This window comes from Cebus imitator, unplaced genomic scaffold (assembly GCF_001604975.1).
Source record: "Cebus imitator isolate Cc_AM_T3 unplaced genomic scaffold, Cebus_imitator-1.0 Scaffold741, whole genome shotgun sequence".
Taxonomy (NCBI): Eukaryota; Metazoa; Chordata; class Mammalia; order Primates; family Cebidae; genus Cebus; species Cebus imitator.
In genome coordinates this window covers 4304-9982 of record NW_016108056.1, presented here as the reverse complement: position 1 = coordinate 9982, position 5679 = coordinate 4304, and the positions used below count along the sequence as shown (strand labels likewise).

The 5679-nt window shown below is 45.7% G+C and overlaps 1 pseudogene; it reads left to right on the top strand.

Moving 5' to 3' along the window:
- The first annotated feature begins 454 nt into the window (after positions 1-454).
- Positions 455-919, top strand: LOC108296794 (annotated as a pseudogene).
- Positions 920-5679: the final 4760 nt, after the last annotated feature.

Genomic DNA, 5679 nt, shown 5'->3' with positions numbered 1-5679 from the left:
CCACCATGCTCAGCTAATTTTTTGTATTTTTAGTAGAGACGGGGGTTTCACCATGTTGACCAGGATGGTCTCGATCTCTTGACCTCGTGATCCACCCGCCTCTGCCTCCCCAAAGTGCTGGAATTACAGGCGTGAGCGACTGCGCCCAGCCCCAGCCCCAATTTAATTAGACAGCTTTTAGTTTAGTCTGTATTTTCCACCTGGACCACTGAGCTCAGGTCAGAGCCCATTAAGGAGCACAGCCAACGAAGCCTTTGAGGTTTGTAGGGCTTAATCATTTAAACATGTGAAAGGAAGGTGGCGTTGGAAGGCAGAGCATTTAGACCTTAAAAGCACAAGGAGATGGGAAGGGGAGCAAAAAAATATATATATATCAAGGATTCTACTTTTACCTTGAATCCCAGGTCCCCAGAAAGAGGGAAACAGGTTCTTTCACTGCCTGACCGCCACCATCATGTGTCGCCTGCATGCTCCTGGGAAGGGCCTGTCCCAGTCGGCTTTGCCCTATCGCTGCCGCAGCGTCCCCACGTGACTGAAGTTGACATCTGACGATGTGAAGGAGCAGATTTACAAACTGGCCAAGAAGGGCCTGATTCCTTCACAAATCGGTGTGATCCTGAGAGATTTGCATGGTGTTGCACAAGTGCATTTTGTGACAGGCAATAAAATCTTAAGAATTCTTAAGTCTAAGAGTCTTGCTCCTGATCTCCCTCAAGATCTCTACCATTTAATTAAGAAAGCAGTTGCTGTTCAAAAGCATCTTGAGAGGAACAGAAAGGATAAGAATGCTAAATTCCATCTGATTCTGATAGGGAGCTGGGTTTACCGTTTGGCTCGATATTATAAGATTAAGCGAGTCCTCCCTCCCAACTGGAAATATGAATCATCTACAGCCTCTGCCCTGGTTGCAATAAAATGATTATTTAACTAAAAAAAAAAAAAAAGGGAAACAGGTACAATACCCTCACTGTGCACTTCATTACAAAGACATTTTTCTGAGAGTCTAAACCACACATTTCTAAACACTCAAGAAACAAGTAGCGCCTGTAGTAATAACTACTTACTGTAAACAACTGCCCTCAGCCACCTCCAAAACTACAGTTCTCGATAGTCAACACACATACGCACCAAGGTCAAATTCTCTTTCACAATACAAAGTTATCTTTGGTTACTGCCAAAAGCCAAGACATCAGGTAATGCAATACAAAAAAGAATATAGAGTGTTAGACCTGAGAGGAATCTGTCCACGACTCTGACTCTTTAAACTCCACAGGAAGACAGAAGACCTTCAAAAGGGGTCATTGGCACCTTCTTCTGTTTTCCTGAAGAGGTGTTGGCCAGGTTGGAGTACAATGCTTCGATCTTGGCTCACTGCAACCTCCGCCTCCTGGGTTCAGGCGATTCTCCTGTCTCAGCCTCCTGTGTAGCTGGATTTGTAGATTTTTTTTGTGCTTTTTTTTTTAGTTTATCGGCTATCATTACTGTTAGTTTATTCTACTTGTGGCCCAAGACAATTCTTCTTCTTCCAGTGTAGCCCAGACAGAGACGAAGCTCTTATTCTTAAAGAGAGGGTTTGAGGTCGGGTGCAGTGGTTCACACCTGTAATCCCAGCACTTAGGGAGGCTGAGGCGGGTGGATCACAAGGTCAGGAGATCGAGATCAGCCTGACGAACATGGTGAAACCCTGTCTCTACTAAAAATACAAAAATTAGGCTGGGCCTGGTGGCTCACGCCTGTAATCCCAGTACTTTGGGAGGCTGAGGCAGGGAGCGGGTGGGATCGCGAGGTCAGGAGTTCAAGACCAGCCTGATCAAAATGGTGAAACCCTGTCTCTAAAAATACAAAAATTAGCCAGGTGTGGTGGTGGGCGGCTGTAGTCCCAGCTACTCGGGAGGCTGAGGCAGGAGAATTGCTTGACCCCAGGAGTCGGAGGTTGCAATGAGCTGAGATCGAGCCATTGCATTCCAGCTTGGGTGACAGAGCAAGACTTTGACTCAAAAAAAAAAAAAAATTAGCCAGGCATGGTGGCACGCACCCCCCTTTTCCCCACCCAGGCACCCTATGCATCCTGTGACGCGGTTAAGAGGGTGATAGCGCCACGCCATCGTGATGTCTTATTTAAGGGGAACGTATGCACAGTCTTAATGAGATGGCCCTGAATTAGGAACCAAATGTCAGATATAGTTTCAGTATAACCAAGCCCTGTCTATATGGGCCCGGAGCGAGAAGAGTCGCAGATGTGGGCGGGTTGGTGGTTTCACGAAGGATGGTAGATTAAGAGAACAAATATAACTGGTGGATATCCATGGTTAGAAGGACTGTAGAAGTAGAATGTGCTATGCCCGATTAATAACTTAATGTACAGATGTACAATCAATGATAGCATGTGCTGAACAATATCCGTGGGGGGGAAGTTTAATATGTACTGTCTAGGTTTGGATGTATTATAGTCCAATGTGATATCACAGTTCTTGCTTGTAAGCATGTTTGCTAGCATTATATGCATGTTTTGATGTGATGTGCTATGTATAGTTAAGCATTTGTAGTACTATATATTATTCATGGGGATAAACAATAATGCACTAATTACATAGGGGTGGAAATATTGTGTATGCTTGCAAAGTACTTCATTGCTATGCCATCAAATAATATAGACTAGTTGGCTAGTAATTCAGGGAATAGTTTAATACTAGTATCTCAGCTTTGGGTCTTGATGGTAGAATTGGATATTCTTTCCCTGATTGTCCTGGGGAGCGGGTGTATCTCCTTTTCCAGTTTACAAGACCGGGGTAATTGATTATACTACAAGGACACTACCACTTAAGTAGCTTATTTTCAATTAAGGCTGAGAGGGGGATTAGGGTAATAATAATAAGGAAATATATAATGGATGCAGTTTGACCAATAGTTACAAAGAGGTATTCGACTGGCTGACCTCCAATTCATGTAAGTGTAAGTAGATCAGCTACTAGAGTTCAAAATAGGATTTGGGTAATTGGTCGGAATGCTATGCTTCGTTGTTTGGATAAGTGCATAATAGGAATAATTATAAGAATTAGAGAGTACAAGAACTAGGACGCCTCCCAGTTTGTTAGGAATAGATGGTAAGATTGTGTATGCAAATAGAAAATATCACTCTGGCTTGATGTGGGGTGGGGTGTTGAGGGGATTAGCTAATGTGTAGTTGTCTGGGTCAGTTCAAAGGTCAGGTGTAAATAAGGTTAGGCTTATTAGGGGTAGGAGAAGAAGAATTAGTCCGAGGATGTCTTTGGTTGTATAGTAGGGGTGAAATGTAATTTTATCGGGGTTGGATGTCATTCCTGATGGATTACTTGAACCTGTCTCATGCAGAAATAAAAGACGGATGGTTGCTAGGGCTGCGATGATAAAAGGTAAGATAAAGTGGAAAGTAAAGAATCGTGTGAGGGTGGCTTTATCTACTGAAAAGCCACCTCGGATTCATTGTACAAGGTCGTATCCAATATAGGGGATGGCTGAAAGAAGGTTTGTAATAACTGTGGCTCCCCAAAATGATATTTGGCCTCATGGGAGGACATAACCTATAAAGGCTGTGGCTATGGTTGTGAATAATAGGATTGTACCGATATTTCAAGTCTTCAGAAAAAGGAAAGATCCGTAGTACAGGCCTCGGCCGATATGGAGGAATAGACATACGAAGAATATGGAGGCACCATTGGCATGTAAGTAGCGGAGTATTGCAGCCATAGTTAACATCTCAGGTGATGTGGGCAACTGAGGAGAAGGCGGTTAAGGTATCTGGTGTGTAGTGTATGGCTAAGAATAAGCCTGTAGTAATTTGAATGGCTAGGCAGGCGCCTAGAAGTGAGCCAAAATTCTATCAGGAGGAAATGTTGGATGGTGTGGGGAGGTCCAGCTACTCAGGAGGCTGAGGCAGGAGAATCATTTGAACCCAGGAGGCGGAGGTTGCAATGAGCTGAGATCGCACCACTGCACTCCAGCCTGGGTAACGGAGTGAGATGCCATCTCAAAAAAAGAGAAGGTTTGAAAAAATGGCCCATGGCTGGGCATGGTGGCTCAGGCCTGTAATCTCAGCACTTTGAGGGGCTGAGGTGGGCAGATCACCTGAGGTCAGGAGTTTGGAACCAGCCTGGCCAACATGGCAAAACCCCATCTTTACTAAAAACACAAAAATTAGTTGGATGTGGTGGCATATGTCTGTAATCCCAGCTACTTGGGAGGCTGAGGCAGGTGAATTGCTTGAACCTGGAAGGAGGAGGTTGCAGTGAGCTGAGATCGTGCCACTGCACTCCAGCCTGGGCGACAAAATGAGACTCGATCTCAAAAACAAAATGCTAAGGAAGTTTATGAATTTGTGTTGGGCTGCATTCAAAGCTGTCCTGGGCCACGTGCAGCCTGTGAGCCTCAAGTGAAACAGCTTGTTCTAGCTTCTTGGGAGGCTTGGGACAGGAGGATTGATGCAACCTCTGTCTCCCAGGCTCAAGCAATCCTCCCACATCAGCCTCCCAAGTAGGGGGATTACAGGTACATGCCACCACACCTGGCTAATTTTTGTATATTTTGTAGAGACCAGGTTTTGCCATGGTGCCCAGGCTCGTCTTGAACTCCTAGACTCCAGTGACTTACCACCTGCCTCAGCCTCCCAAAGTGCTGGGATTACTTACAGGCTGAACCACCATGCCCAGCCTAAAGTCTAGACTCTCAACTAAAGCCTGAGAGGTACAATTTGGGGAGAGCTTACCTGAAACACCTGATGGAACATTTGAAGACAGAATGTTCCTGCTGGTACTAAGTGCTGTTTTCAGAGAGAAACACTGGGTGAGGGGGGAGGGGAGTGGGAGTTAGTCACTCTGAATCCTGCCAACTATGCCAGATATGTTGACCTAAAAGGAAGAAGCTGAGACAAAATTAATCTAAGTGGAGTTTATTTGGGCCGAGATTGAGGATTGCAACCCGTGAGCATAGACTCAAGTTAGCCTGAATATATACTCCAATTAACAATTACAAGTGGATTTTTTTTTTTTTTTTTTAGACAGAGTCTCGCTCTGTCACCAGGCTGGAGTACAGTGGCACTTGGAGTGCAGTGGATTTCTTTTTTTTTTTTAATGGCCAGGAGCAGTGGCTCACACCTGTAATCCCAGCACTTTGGGAGGCTGAGGCAGGAGGCTCACTTGAGCCAAGTTTGAGACCAGCCTGGGCAACATAGTAAGATACCATTGCCCACAAAAAAAAATAATAATAAATAAACATTTTTGGTGCTCGGCGGTTCGTGCGTGCGATCGCAGGTGCGTCGCTCTGCTCGGGGCGTGCAGGCGTCTGCCCCGGTCTCTGGCTGGGATGAGCCGGGCTCCCGGTGCAAGCGAGGGAACCCAGCCGCAGCAGCCATGGCCAGTACAATGGTAGCAGTTGGACTGACCATTGCAGCTGCAGGATTTGCAGGTCGTTATGTTTTGCAAGCCATGAAGCATATGGAGCCTCAAGTAAAACAAGTTTTTCAAAGTCTACCAAAATCTGCCTTCAGTGGTGGCTATTACAGAGGTGGGTTTGAACCCAAAATGACAAAACGGGAAGCAGCATTAATACTAGGTGTAAGGCCGGGCGCGGTGGCTCAAGCCTGTAATCCCAGCACTTTGGGAGGCCGAGGCGGGTGGATCACGAGGTCAAGAGATCGAGACCATC